The sequence below is a fragment of the Eptatretus burgeri genome, chromosome 1 (genome assembly GCF_056783735.1).
Source record: "Eptatretus burgeri isolate ZD-2024b chromosome 1, Ebu_testis_v1, whole genome shotgun sequence".
Taxonomy (NCBI): domain Eukaryota; kingdom Metazoa; phylum Chordata; class Myxini; order Myxiniformes; family Myxinidae; genus Eptatretus; species Eptatretus burgeri.
Window position 1 is genome coordinate 161,089,461 of NC_140961.1, and position 15,881 is coordinate 161,105,341.

Genomic DNA, 15,881 nt, shown 5'->3' on the forward strand with positions numbered 1-15,881 from the left:
TTCTACAAGCTCGTGCTGGTTGTGTTCTAACCCTCACAATCTTTCTTCGAATCGCCAAGGGGATGTGTTGCCAAAGGGATGGACATCCTGAAAGACTAAGCCAAATTTAAATATCTGGGCGGTGTAACGGAACATGATCGCTGCCTCAGGTGGAAGGTCAGATCGTCAAACGACTGTTGCAGCTTCTCAAACGTGGAGAACTATCAAAGGAGGTGAACGACAGAATTAAACCTGTTGGAGCCCAACGTCCAAGAATGTACGGCCTGCCGAAGATTCACAAGGAGAATATCCCTCGAAGACCGATACTGTCCATGGTGTGATCAGCACAACATGAACTTGCCAAGTGGTTGGGAGAGGTTCTGCAACCAGTATTGGATTCACTTTTTAATTTTGTGGTTATGCTTCAGTCACATTTGGCTCGGCGGCCGTTGGGTCTAAAAAATCGACGGCCACTAGCAATTATAGCGTGGCCGCAGTATTTCCACGGTCACACACTGTAGCAATCACATATGATTTTATTTTTGGGGTAGCTGCACGGGGTATTTAGAAATTGTGGAGACCTAAAATGTGGGGGTGCCGTACGGTCTTTGATTTGATGTCACACGGTGAACTTCGGGTGTCCCTGCGGCTGCCATGGAATTTTCAAGGCAGATGCAAGGTAGCCTCAAGGTGCCCGCAAGGCAACTGCAGGGGTCCCGAAGGTGAACGTATTTTTTTTTTTTTGTAATTTTTGGGGGTTGGCAAAATTCTTTTTTTTATTGATAAGAGCCTACGGCAGCCGCACGAATGATGCAAGCCCACCGTACGCCCTACGTAGGTCGACGTGGAACATCTATGTCATGGCTACGGCTTATCGAATTGCTACGGCCAACCTAGAAATGAAAAAAGATATAACTCCGCGCTTTAATTCCACGGAGAACCCTACGGCCTGTAAAAGATAGCCATACAGCGTAGGGCCACCCTGAGGCCACCTCAGAAACTCTGCGGCCGCTGCACGTTTCTGTCAATTCCGGGGGAGGAGGGGTGGTACGGCTGACGTATCCGAGCCGTAGAGCAAATGTGACTCATGCTTTAAGGATTCCTTCACTTTTGCAGAATTAATTAGAGCAAAAAAACCGACAAGTGAGGAGAACATCATGGCATCCTTTGATATTCAAAGTTGTTCACGAATGTACCATTGATGGAGACGATTGAGATATGCGCACATTTGGTGTATCACACCAATCTGGAACAACCTATGATCTCGGAACACGTCTTCGTGGAATTAATGAACACAGCAACAAGGGAGGTGGATTTCAGTTTTAACAACATGATGTATGTTCAAACGGATGGTGTGGTCATGGGTTCTCCATTAGGTCCAGCTCTTGCAAATATCTTTGTAGGCTATCACGAAATGCGCAAACTGACTGGTCGGTAAGGGTCGATTCCCCCATCATATACTATCGGTATGTTGATGACATTTTTGCTTTGTTTGAGTCTCGGACGGCATGTGACAATTTTAGGCATGGCTCAGCACACTCCATCTAGCGCTGAAGTTGACTACGGGTTGGAATCGTCAAACACGTTACCGGTTTTGGACGCGTTGGTTGATAAGTCCAAACCTTGGTTTCACAACATCCGTCTACCAGAAGCCGACTTTAACAGGGCAGTATACTCGGTGGGACTCCTTCAGCTCCAGGGGAAACAAAATTGCCTTGATCAATATCCTGGTTAGCAGAGCACAGAGGATTTGTTCACCTTGTAATGTTCCTGCTAAAATTGACAAAATCATGAATATACTCGGTGAGAATGGTTATCCTGAGCATATAGTTAAGAGATACATGCACAAGTTTTTAAACACGACAAAAGATCGGAAGATTGGCCCAGACAAATGTCCAGTCTATATCAGGATGTCCTGGAAAGGGCAATCATCACGAAGGTTTGAAGCACAAATCAAACATATTGTGTCCAACACGTTTCTGGCTGTGCAATCACGAGTATTCTTTACATCTCGCCATTTGCTGCCGTCAGTCAACAAGTACCCACCTCACAAACCAGCAATGTTATTTATGAGTTTAAGTGCCGATGTGATGCTCGGTACGTGGGCCGCACAAATCTAACATTGGCTAATCGGATCAAACAACACATCCCCCTTGCGATTCGAAGAAAGACTGTGAGGGTTAGAATACAACCAGTGTGAGCATGTAGAAATATCCAGCAATCACCGACCACTGTATATGCTTCATCTGCCATTGCTCAGCACCTGTTTGCCAACCTTATCTGTGCAGACCAGTACAATGCAGAGATGTTCAGGATATTGAGCCGAGGTCGGAGCTCGTTTCATTTACGTATGTTAGAAGCAAACTTCATCCTTCCCACCGATCCAATATTATGTCGTCAAAAGGAATTTGTACAATCTGTCTGTCTCTTTCAGCATGGACAGTTCAAGAGAAGTTCGGTAACAAATGGTGAATGGACCGAAGGGGAAACCCATCTCCCCTCTCTCCAGGATGTGGTTGCAAACGTCAATCATCGACAAACTGTGCTCCAGCCAATGGGAGCTCGAGGTGAAGAAGATGAGCCGACCAATGGGTATTCGGATTAACCGTGACATCATTACGGTTGAACCAATCAGTGAATTTAGATTTATCAGTTGGAAGTTTATGAAGGAATTTTTATACAACCTCATCTTGTGCTTGATCGATTTTGGCAGCCCCTCAGTTATCCAGGGTTTCGGTTAACAGTTTGGTTTTGGAATTATAGGTTGGGAAACATTTATCATATAAGTTTCGCTATCTTAATTAAAATGTATTATAAGCTACTTTGGGGTTATCAAGTGACAGAGTATTCTCCCATTTTGATTTTTCTATGAAATTTCTCCCAATTGCCAAACAGCAATTATGAAACCAATTCATGGAATTAGGAATTGCACCTTGTATTGTAATTGTATTGCTCTCACTGCTTAGTAACTGGTACTGGCCTTACTTTAATCTAAATAAAATGCCTCTATATTTTGTGGAAAGACAAACAAAAGATAAACCAGAATTATGTCTCGTGCAGAAGGCATCGAAGAAAATAATGTGAGGTAAATCAGTGTTAGAATTATATTATTGAAAATCGTGCAATGACACCACAAGCAGCATTGAAAAACACCAATTTTATTTGTGTAATCCGAGCCTATGCACGGCTTCCGATTAATTGGAGAGATGCATGCTTTTTGGGTAATGTGGTACCTCATGTACATATACTTACCCATTCCCCATTTGAAATTTTGCAAAGTAAGCTGGGTATTTTTTTAACACTGACTAGGCCTTTTTGACCATCTTTCCTCAACACGGAAGTGCTAAGGTAGCTGGGAAAAAAATGGCAGCTGCTTTGGAACTGCTTGCGAATGAAACTGTGGATAGTTTCGCAGATATTAATATTGAAATGAATGTTATTCGAACAGTAGCTATACAAAATCAAATCACTTTGGATTTATTACTTGCTCCACAGCGGGGGAGCCTGTGCCCTTATTTGGACTGGATGTTGTACTTATATTCCAGATATATCATAACATATTGCAAGTTGGAGAAGGAGAATAAAAGAGAAGAAGAAACTAACTTTCATAATTATTATACAGATGAGAGAATATTTTCTTGGCCAAAAGGGATCTTTATAGAATGGTGGACAAAATTGTTGCATCGGATTTTTTTATTGGACTGATGTTATTTGATGTTATCACAGTACTTTTAAATGTGCAACTCCAACATTGCCCTCACTGATTGCATCATGCTTTGAGCGGAAAACTATACCTGTTATGGTTTCTCAACAAACGTTTCCTTATAAGGATACAGGTATTGAAGAGGAGTTTCATAAGTTGTGCAATATTGTGATTGAGAATGCATTGGTCGATGTCATGAGTAGATTCTGTGACTATGGACAAATGTTATCCTAAATGCACTTATGAGCCTTGTTCCCTGAACCCAATGCCCAGATGTGTTGAAAAGGCTAGATCGCCCATGCCAGGTAGATCCTCACTGCAATGGCTTAAGGGCCTCCCTCTACTCTTACAATGGTGGCCGAAAGCAGCCCCAGCCATGCATCCACTTGTAGCCCCCTGCTCTGCTGGAGAGGGATGGCAACATGAAGGGTTGGGCTCTACGACTTGTGCTTGGAGATTGATGCCCAGGAAACAGACGTGCTCATGCGGGGGCCATGTCTTTTCAGTTATTCAATGAAAGTTAAAAAAAGAAAGTGGGGAATGTCGAAGTTTACCTCTTTATGCCTTTGTAATTGGTGTAGCCAGCCCAAAGTGTGAATGTATAAAAACATTGTTCCTCACTCATAAAATATTATTAGAACTTCGGTAAAATGCTGCAGTTGAGAAGATTCCATTGTATACATGATTATCCATGCATTCTCTTCCACTTTCTTTCTTTTAAACATACATCTGCCTCCAGATGATATTGATTTTCCAGATTGTTGCATAGTTTTAACCAAAAATCGGCACCATAGTGCCAAAGTAATGATTCACTATTGTGATCTTGTTACTATACTGGACCTATGATTTGTACCTACCTCCAAAATTGTCAGGTCAGGTCAGACTAGATCTGTGACTTGCTACAGGTACCATGTAAACCTGGACTAACCTGTCCATGGTCGGGTTGTCGGTGACTAAACCATCTCCCCCAACAACTTTGTTGATGAGGAGAGTGTATGATATGGACACCCAGCAGGATGAAGAACAAAACCTGTCAAAGGGTGGAGCAGCTCCATGTGAGCCAAGGGCAACCAATATCTAGTGCATGACTCTGTCTGTGGACATCCTGCTGCAGTTGAGTTACTTCTTATTAGGAGGTTGGTGGCAGGATTTGCACTCCGGCTACCGTAAAACCCTTCATTCCACAAAACATTGCAGAAGCATAAAAAATATTTGAAAACCCACTCCGTAGGAGTACCTCCTGTGCAGCTTCCTTTCGCAGGGAAGCTCACTGGATGACGGGATTGTGGCAAAGCCTTCGGGGCCCCCAATGTTTGCTGATAGGAGGGAAAACACGGGGAAACATTCGCAGGTCAGATTGTGGGAGAGTTTGCCGTGGTGGTGATGAGGTGTCATCCACCAGACGGCAGTCTCCTTGGGTTAACCTGAGGCGGTCCATTTGGGTGGGTGCCTGGAATGTCCTTTCCCTAAGAGAGGATGATCTGAGCTCAAACATTTCGACATCGGTATTGCAGCACTCTCTGAGGTTCAGAGACAGGAGTTCGGTGGGTGGTTACACCTGCTATTGGTCTGGTCACTCTGATGGTTACCATGCCCAAGGAATTGCTCTATCTCAGTCCAATAAACTGACTCCAATGATAATTGAGTAACACTCGAGTCTGTGTGTTGATCAATGCTCCAGGCAAGATGCACTTCTTGTCTTAGGGGATTTCAATGCATCGACTGGAACTAATATGGATTCTTATAAGATGTGTGTTGGTCCCCATGGGTCTGGAATTGTGAAACTGAATAGCACCAAGTTCCTTCACTTTGAAAGAAGTCATGGAGTTAGAATGGCTGGTTCCTGGTTTCAGCACCCACAAACTCATCGCTAAACTTGGTATTCCAACACTGGCGGTGTGGAAAAGGAGATTGACCATGTGCTCATTGATTGTCACTGGAGGATGTTCCAGAAGTGCATGGTCAACCGGAGTGCTCCGTTTCTCAACAATGATCGCCAGCTTGTTGTAGCAACTATTAAATTGCACCTAAAAACCAGGAGAATGGTACCATCCCAGCCTCGGCTGGATGTTGGCAAGCTCAATAATGAGAGAGTAGCTTTATCAACAATTGTTGATAAAGAGCCAAAAACAGATGGATAATTGTGATGAAGAGAAGTGGAATAAAAGAGATATCTTTAAAACTAAAGGAGAAAAAGAATTCAAGCGGCATGCTCTAATAAAACCTGATTGGTATAATGGAAAAACGTAATTGCCTATTGGATGTATATGTTCGGTGTGCACAGGGTTCTTTCCTTCCAAATTGCTTGGGTGCCACAACTCTGTGCGAATGGCGAGGTGGTGACCCCCAGGGACTACATCCACTTGCTAGGGTGATAACCCACCATAGAGCACAAGTTTGGGTGATGCTGTGGAAATGAGCCTACCGCTGGCCAATGAAAGATTTAGATTGATGCAAATTTCGATGCAAATTAATTTGCATTTTTAAATGATTATAAATTCAATTAATAATCCAGTTTCCACAGTTCCCCATTTTGTTCATACAGAATAACCTCAGGGTTTGTTCTGCAACGACAAACCTACTGAAAATCTAAATTTTTTTATCTAAAATTGATCTATCTAAAATAAAAAAATAAAAAATTTTATCTAAAATTATATCACAAAAATCTAAAACCCCACCAGACTAACCACGTTTGAATGACACAGCAGACTAACGAAGGGTTAATGCTCTGAGAAATAATTTAATAAATATATGCTGAGAAAACTAGGAGAGGGCAGAATTACACACATTCATCTGAAGTCGTAAACGACCTTGCAAAACCTTATCGATCTGATGACCATCTGAACCAGCAATATCTCCCCACCCCCCACCCCCCACACCCTTTCCTGGAGCTATAAGCAAGCTCAAAAACAGACCAATTATCCTTCTATGTTGCAATGTAAAATCCACAATGTTCCATCTGTTTTCAAGACACACCCTAGTGAAACGGCACATATACTGTACGTAGAATATTCAATGTGGTGTTAAGTCTTCGACTCGCAACATCATTGAGAGTCAAAGCCTTCCTTCTGTGCACAGGAGTGTCTTTTGTTTTATTGAATGAACGACTTGTTTTGAACTTACTTTTATCTGTCTTGAGGTGGCTAAAACTTTGCTCCGACAGTATGTTTGTCTGCTATTCACCCATTGGTTGGACAGCTGACCTGACATCACCCACAATTATAACCTGAAATACTTAACTTAAAGTGCCCAAAGGACCCAAAATAACCCCCCCCCCCCAGCTGCCCCAAGGACCCAAAAGACACAAATGACCATGAGGACCCAAACGACCGTGAGGTCATAAATAACCCTGAAGACCCAAAATACATAAAAGATCCTGAAGACCCAAAACACCCCAAAGACCGAAAATAAACCAAAGTCCTGAAAGACCCCAAATACTTTTAAATACCAAAAAGACCCCAAAGACCCAAAAATCTCAAAAGAGCGAAAATACCCAAAGACCCCTGAAGACCCAAAATACCCCAAAGACCTAAAAGTCCCTGAAAACCCCAAATACCTAAAAGACCCTGAAGACCCAAAAGACCTAAAATACCCAAAAGACCCTGAATACCCCAAAGAACTTGAAGACCCAAAAGAACTCGAAAACCTGAAAGACCCTGAACACTATTAAATACCCAAAATACCCTGAAGACAAAAACGCCCCAATAACCCAGAAGACTCAAATACCAAAAATTCCCCAAAGGCCCAAAAGACCACAAAGACCTACAACACACAAAAGACCCCGAGGAACCAAAACACTCAAAAGACCATGAGTACCAAAATACCCTGAGGACTCTGAAGACCTAAAATATCCAAAGGACCTAGAGGACCCAAAACACCCCAATGACCCAAAATGCCCAGAGTATGAAATAGACTCTGGGGACCCTGAACACCCAAAAGATTCAGAGGACCCAACCTCGAGGACCCAAATGACTTGAGGATGCAAAAGACCCAAAGGACACAAAAGACCCAGAGCATCCAAAAGACCCTGAGGACCGAAAATACCTAGAGGACCCAAAAGAGGCAACAGGACTATCATGGGCCCATGAAAATTCTGCATCATGTGAAATGTGACATCAGGTTCCTAACCCCACCCCCCCCGCCAACACCCACACACAATCCCATATCCTTATCTCCTCCTTCCAACCCTGACCTCTCTCTGCCCCCCCCCCACCACCACATCCAAATTATGTGCTCCTCTCACCCCTTTCCTCAATTCCTCAAACCGCCTCCCAACTTAATGTGCTCAACTCCTTCTCGTACCAACCCCTTCCCTCTCAAAAGCCTCAAACCCCTCAATCACAACTCTGTCCCCTCTCTGCCCTTCCTCCCCCAAGCCAACTCAGTCATCCCCTCCCCCTTTCTTCTTCAAGTCAACTGCCCCAAACCCCAAGTTCTCAATCCCTCTTCCAACCCCAAGTCCAATCCACCCCCCCAACCTCCCCTTCTCAACATCTGTCCCCCTCTTCCAATTCCGTGAACCCTCACCCCCAACTCCTTCCCTCCCCAATTTTTCTTGTTCTTAACATTGCACAAAATTACAAAGGGAACGTTGGTGCATGAAAAGGCCATTCGACCTTTCATGCCTTGGTTGTTCCTTTTCCCGTTTGATCAGGACAATGTTAAAAGTAACTAATGATGGAACTTTAAATTCACAATCACTTCCCTCTTTTTTATCTCCTCCTCAGAATGATTCACGGACCGATGTTTGTGTTTATTTTCTTGTCTCACAATTACACCTAACAAAGACTTTTGTTACAATACCTAAAAACCCCGAACAATGGCAAAAAGTAACAAAGACTTTTGATGATCATGAGGTTGCTGAACAATGCCGTCGTGATTCGTCATGACAATGTCAGCAATGGCATGCGCAAATTTGAGCACAGCGATTCATAAATCTGTGTATGATTTTGATGCAGCTCAACACCGGCAAACACGTTCTGCTATGTCTCCATCTCACCAATCTGTGTATGCCACTCTTGCAGCTTAACACCAACTTCATGAAAATCAGTGTCAATATGTTGCACATTAGGTAATTAGGAATCTTTTCCAGCGACAACACTGCTCAGTTTAATATTTTTGTGTGGCACGGCAATACAATCTGTATGAAATCACTCTTTTTGATCTTGCTGTATATGAGCGTACCAGCGGTGTTATGGATCAATTATGTGGTCACTGCAACACATTGATGTGGAAAGACAAGCGTCCATCTTTGCAATGACTATCAATAAAAGCCAGGGTTAGAGCCTGCGGTGGTGTTGGGTAAGATCCTGCAGCGCTGTGGTATCCTGCTTCCCCCCACAGACCTCTGGTAGCTTGTACATGTTTTGGCATTTAAGCCTGGAGAGTAACTGCTGAAATCTATCCCTTCAGGTTCTTCCTGATATCTTTTTTCTTTGTTCCTTTAAATTTCTTTATGAAAAAATTCTCAATTTTCTTTATTCATTCTAATTCTTGCTTTTTCTTCTCTTTCATCTCTTTTACTTTCTATTTCTCTATCTCTCGAAGGAGAAGTGAATTCTTACAGAATTTTTTCTGTAAGATTCACTTGGCTGTGCCTGGATGGGTTTGAGGGTTGTGTAGTGGCTGAAATCCGAATCCTATAAAGGTCCCTCCAGATGACACCATCTTTGCTCTTTACTTCTCCGGGTTCCTTCTTGGTCTTCTGTTTCATTTATACACAAGAATAGGTGTTTGTTGCAGTGCGTGGAGTAGGAGACTCCCTAGATCTAGACATATTTGCCAACTAGAATGAATTCTGGATAAGGAGAGGGACTGACCATGTTGTAGGCCAACGAACCCACAACATTGTTTATAGTGAGATCGTTTAAAATGAGGGGCAGATCCAGAGTGACATTTGGAGGGTTAGTAGCTCCCAAGGAAATGTTTTTTGTTTTGTTTTGTTTTTAATTTAAAATTGACGAATTTGGCTGAGTAAACAAAACCTTTCATAGTTCATTACAACAAACATAAGCTGTAGGCTTTTCATAAACAAGCTCAAATGAGCTAAGATCCTCGTCCTCTTAATGATGACGTCATGAAAACGAATATGACGTGATGTGATGTATCAGGTTTCCGATAAATTATCTGTGCTAATGCCTGGCTTGATTCCCACAAACAAAATTCAAACAGCTTGCCTAGTTTCGGAGATAATGGTATAGGCCCGTGCTACTCAATGTGGTGGTACGCGGACCGGTGCCGGTATGCGAGTCATCGACTGCTGGTCAGCGGCGAGTTTCGAGTTTCACATTATCATAATATATAACATGTAATGTATAAAAAGAAAATGCATAAAATTTTGAAAAATAATATATTTAAGCCAACAAATTCAAAATACGAGAGAGAGAGAAGTCTGTCAACGTTGGAAGTTATACCAGAACCGAACGTTAAGGTAATATAATGAGAATTTCAGCAGAGTTGCCAGGACGGGTGGTACTCTTTTGTTTTGCCAAAAATGGGTGTAATTATAATTGTACAGTTGTCATAAAAGTTTTAAAATATTCGTATTGTTTCTTTATATCATAGAAAAACTTCTAAAAACAAACTCCTAATACCAACAGTAGTTAAATTATTCATGTGTTACGGTTCTAGGAACCATAAGCATCCAAACATAGTTGTCTCAAAGTCAGTTATGCCGTTAAGTATATGTGTAGACAGATCCCTACCTTGTGTTTCGTGGGAAGACACTGGGGTGCGTTGCGATGTTTTTTAGTTGGGTAATAAATCTTTATATCCCATCCCCCCTCACGATCCACTGTCCATCTGCATCTCTGGACCCTCGTGTTTCCGAGGCAAAATCTTGCAGCAGTTCCAGTTCCTCAGCTTCCCCAAACGTTCCAATTTCTTCTTGGCTGTACCACCGTTCACCTTCCTCAAACACGCGTGGAGTGGGGGGCTTTCCCGGCCTGGCTGAAATCCCGCCCAGAAAGGGGCTGACCCGTGAAGGACCTGTCCAATCGGGACTCTTGGTATTTCATTATAATTTTGCACGCATTGACTGTGGGACTCAGGTAAAGGTTGGAAAATAACATTTGTTTAATGGAAATATTGATTTTTGAAGCTATTATCACTAGAGGTTGTGTAATTATCTTTTGTTTAGATTTTTATTGTATTGTTCATTTTTTTATACTCTAATTGCACTGATTATACTATATACAGTTCAAATATTAGCTCAAATATTACAAATAAGCATTATTTCAGTACATCATTCCTGGGTATTGGAATTTATATTCATTATATTTATCTCTAATTTACAGATGGCGAAGCGAGGCCCAATGGACATGTTTATCAATCCGAGAAATCCGGTTGCTGACCGCAGAAGTAATTCTGAATCTAATGACGGCGATCTAAATGAAGCTGAAGTATTGCCGGCAAAAATAATTCGTACTCGCTTTACTCGGAAATATGACTCCTCATACATTCAATTCGGTTTTGTAGCCACTAATGATGGGGGATTGCCAAAACCGCAGTGTGCTATTTGTGGAGAAGTGTTGGCTAACGACTAAATGAAGCCGTCAAACCTCAAGAGGTATTTAAATACTAAACATAAAGAAATGAGTTCAAAGTCGAAAGAGTTCTTTGAAAGAAAGCATGTTGATATAAAAGGTCGTCAGAAACAGATATTTGAAGTGTCACACATAAATGCTTGTGCCTTGCGGTCTTCTTATAAAGTAGCACTTCAAATTATAAGGCTAAAAAGCCATACACAATTGGTGAGACGCTAGTGATAGGCTGTATTAAAGATGTCTGCATGGAAATGCTGGGTCAGGTGGCTGCAAGGAAAGTGGCTGAGGTGCCACTTTCAAATGACACTATAGCTCGACAAATTCACGATCTGGCTCAGGATATGGAAGTTCAACTCATAGGACAGATTAAGTTAGCAAAGCACTTTTCTTTGCAGCTTGATGAATGTACAGACGTTGCTAATGTGGCATTTCTGATGGTGTATGTGCGCTTTGAACATGAGGGTGATTTGAAGGAAGAGTTATTTTTCTCTGCTTCACTACCAACAAAAACAGCTAGTTCTGAAGTGTTCAAGACTGTGAGCGACTACATCGTTAACAAATGTGGGTTGGATATTAAGTTTTGCACAGGCGTATGTTCTGATGGCGCTGCTGCAATGATAGGATAGCATTCAGGAGTGGTTACCCAGATCAAGGTGCTTGCCCCAGAATGCAAGTCAATGCACTGCTTCCTTCACCGAGAAAGTCTTGCAACAAAAAAGTCAACAGAACTAAACAGTGTGCTCAGCGAGGTTGTAAAAATTGTGAATCATGTAAAGGCAAATGCTCTAAATTTGAGACTATTCACTGCATTGTGTGATATGGGAGCTGATCATAAACAGCTCCTATTGCCTGCCGATGTACGTTGGTTATGAAGGTGAAAAGTCCTATCAAGAGTATTTGAACTATGAAACGAACTGGCCGAGTTTCTTTAGGACAAAAAAACCAAACTTGTCACAATTGTTCCAAGATGTGAATTGGCTAGCAAAGCTGGCTTATTTGGCTGATATCTTTGTCATCTTTAATGATCTCAATACCTCCATGCAGGGAAGGATGGCTTCATGTTTTACAATGGCAGACAAGATCGATGGACAAAAACGAAAGATAGAAGCATGGAAGAGTCGAGTGTCAAGAGATTGTTATGACATGTTTCACCAATTAGTGCCAGTCATTGCTGATGCAGGAGAAGACCTTAATGTTACATCTCTGCGAAATGTTATCAGAGAACACTTGACGAATTTGGCAGAACGTTTTCAACATTACTTTCCATAAGAAGAAGATCCACGGAAAGGGAATTAATGGATCCGAAATCCGTTTATGCCATTGAGAGATGACTTAGGTGTCACTATGGAGGATAAATTGTTGGAGCTGTCTGCTGATGAAGGATTGAAGAGGAGTTTTGAACTACAACAGCACTTGCTTCTTTTTGGATAAAAGTGAAAGCAGAATATCCTGAGCTTACTGAAATTGCTCTGAAAACTTTTTTCCCACTTTCTTCAACCTCCCTCTGTGAGACTGGCTTCTCAACCATGAGCATCATTTAGACAAAGTACAGGAATAGTGTGGATATTCTTTCTCCATTGTGCGTGGCACTGTCCTCAATTGAACCACGATTGGATAAGCTGACAAAGAAGAAGCAGGCTCATCTTTCACATTAGTAAAAGTTAAGGATTTAACATGCCTACATCAACAATTTCATATTTTAACATGACCACATTTTCAAAGTTGTCTTTAATGTAATGTTACCTATTTCCTTTCAATCTTTCTTTTAATGCCTTTATTCACTAGAGTTTAAGATAACTAAAATATATAATTTTTTCAACCAACCTTATTCATTATAATTTTTCATTTTATTACTTATATACCAGTATACATATGTTTATAATAACTATGTTTGAAGGTTTTGCTAGTTTGAATTTTATATACAGTATATATTTTTTAATATTGTAATACTGTATTACTTGTTTACAAAATATATATAAAAAAGTGTCAACATTTTTTATATTCATTATATTTTTATATTTTTCGGGTATAAATTAATATTACTTACACATGTTCAAAAATATTCACTCGGATCATAAACAAATAATACTATGGCATAAATACTATGGTACCAGTCCCTGGCACATTAGAAAAAAACCTGCCGGTCCACCACATCAGATAATTTGAGAAGCACTGGTATAGGCGATTTCCATTAGTGGCGATATTATGTCAACTTTTTTTCTCGGAAGAATTTCCAAAATCGGAAATGGTTACTGTCTGCGCAGCGTATTTTTACATATATTTGCCAAGTTTCAGGAAGTTTCGATGAAAACTGTAGGCTGTGAAACAAAAAAGTCCACAAGAAGAAGATGAAGAACAACAATGTGAGTAAGATTTAGAGATCCTCCACGAGGATCTAAAAATGAGTTATCATGCGGGCGCAACCCCCCCCCCCATCCCACACCCACGATCCGCCACTGAAATAAAACGCTTCTTTTTACTCATTATCACTTGTTCACCATTACAATGGATAAATAATGCCAATGGCAACAAAGGCGATACCCCTAGAATGCCAATTCCAATGTTTGTTTTGGTGAGATGTATAAAACAACATGTTTTTTTCCTCATTGACACTTTCATTTTGCAATTTATCATTTTTCACTTCAACATCTGTTCTCTGAAAACATAAAACAAATTAATTACATTATTTTTGGCAATAAATGTATGTATGACTTAAATTAACACTGGGTTGTTGGTAGTCAACATAAACTTCTGGGAGCATGTGAGGCAGCGCTTCATTACCCATACACTGCCCAAATAAAGGGATGGTTTTCTGTCAAACTTTTCCATGGGTCTCTGCTAGTTATATTGAAATAGAATGATATACTTGAACATTGTAGAACACAAACTACCTTATTGGCACAATCAAAACCCTTCCGTTAAGCAGTACTTGGACAAAATATTACATCATTTTACGTCATCACGACCAATCAAATTTGCCACTCGCAGACCCCGCCCATGTCCTTGTTTCTCAAGACTGAGCTGGGTAAGGTGTTTAATGAACTCTCTAATTACACTGAAATGTATCCATAAGTGTGAGGCCTCAGCACTTTTCCTTCATCAAAAATTTAGTGAATGGTGTAACCTTCAAACCGTTTATGTCCTTTTACATTTACTTGATCACCTGAAGATTGTCCTACTTCCACACATGACACGAGAGAAGAGAGAAGAGAGAGGAGAGAGGAGAGAGGAGAGAGGAGAGAGGAGAGAGGAGAGAGGAGAGAGGAGAGAGGAGAGAGGAGAGAGGAGAGAGGAGAGAGGAGAGAGGAGAGAGGAGAGAGGAGAGAGGGAGAGAGGAGAGAGGACAGAGGAGAGAGGAGAGGACAGAGAAGAGAGGAGAGAGTAGAGGAGAGAGGAGAGAGAGAGGAGAGGACAGAAGAGAGGAGAGGACAGAAGAGAGGAGAGAGGAGAGAGGAGAGAGGAGAGAGGAGAGAGGAGAGAGGAGAGAGGAGAGAGGAGAGAGGAGAGAGGAGAGAGGAGAGAGGAGAGAGGAGAGAGGAGAGAGGAGAGAGGAGAGAGGAGAGAGGAGAGAGGAGAGAGGAGAGAGGAGAGAGGAGAGAGGAGAGAGGAGAGAGAGAGGAATTTTTAAGTTTTCAAATGCATTGTCATCATTTTGTATAATATATTAAGAACGAGCTTTTGTGGGCACTCATACATGAAAGTTGCCATTACTATAAAATATAATTGCACATCAGAGGAAAGTGAGAGCAGGGTGCGTGATCAAACAAATATGATATACACTACAGAAGTTTAATGGATTAACACTGTTAATCAAATGAATCATCATTTTGATCCCCTCTCATGACCAGCCCCTTGGAAAACCCTGATCATTTGTCTTTCAATTTTCCACAATGTAAGCATTTGGACAAACATGGTACTCTCGATCCTTCCTCTTTCAATATTTTTGTCACCCTCATTTCCATATAATTAATAGCTGATTATTTGTAATTACACTACTTTTTAAACTCGGTAGTGAACAAATAACATGCCACCTGTTTTGTTATTGCATATGGCAGCTGCTTGGCTGCCATGGAGCTATCATTTCTTGGAAGCATAGCTGTGCCGCTGATGCTGTGGTCCTCTACCAGTATACTGGTGCTCATTTCGCCGACCTCGGAAGGAGGACAGGCTGAGTCAAACGCATCTGGTGTAAGTTCAGCAGCCAACAGGGCTCAAACTCAGGATCCGATTATCCTAAGGCAGCCACCCCAGCTGCTAAGCCAACACCAGGCTTACCATGCCACCTGGTAAATTAGCATTCACTGTTCAATGCAATATTTGTGAGACATTATGCAATTATTCTTAAGTCGGTTCTGAGATTACATTGATCCTCAGATTTATCAAGCATTGCTGTGTGATATTATTCTTTATCTAGGCCCATATCATTCATCAACACGTTAATGTAGTTGAGAGCCAGTCTGCCCCACTTTGGCTTTCCATGTCTGGGTATAGGTGTCTCGAGTAAAAGATTGGAAACTGGTTCGTTTTTGCATTATTCAGCAATCATAAGATGTTTTCAAATTTTAACTGACATTCTTGTGAAAGAAAACGATGAAGCTCTTTTATTTGTCTGATGTTCAGCCCAATGGGCATTGAAAGCTGAATGAAGAAGTCGA

General features: G+C 41.4%; 1 protein-coding gene across 1 annotated transcript in view; it reads right to left on the bottom strand.

The window, feature by feature from the left end:
- LOC147035884 (extracellular calcium-sensing receptor-like) overlaps positions 1 to 15,881 on the bottom strand; it is a 106,340-nt gene that overhangs the window by 26,273 nt on the left and 64,186 nt on the right. The gene's annotated exons all lie outside the window — the stretch shown is intronic.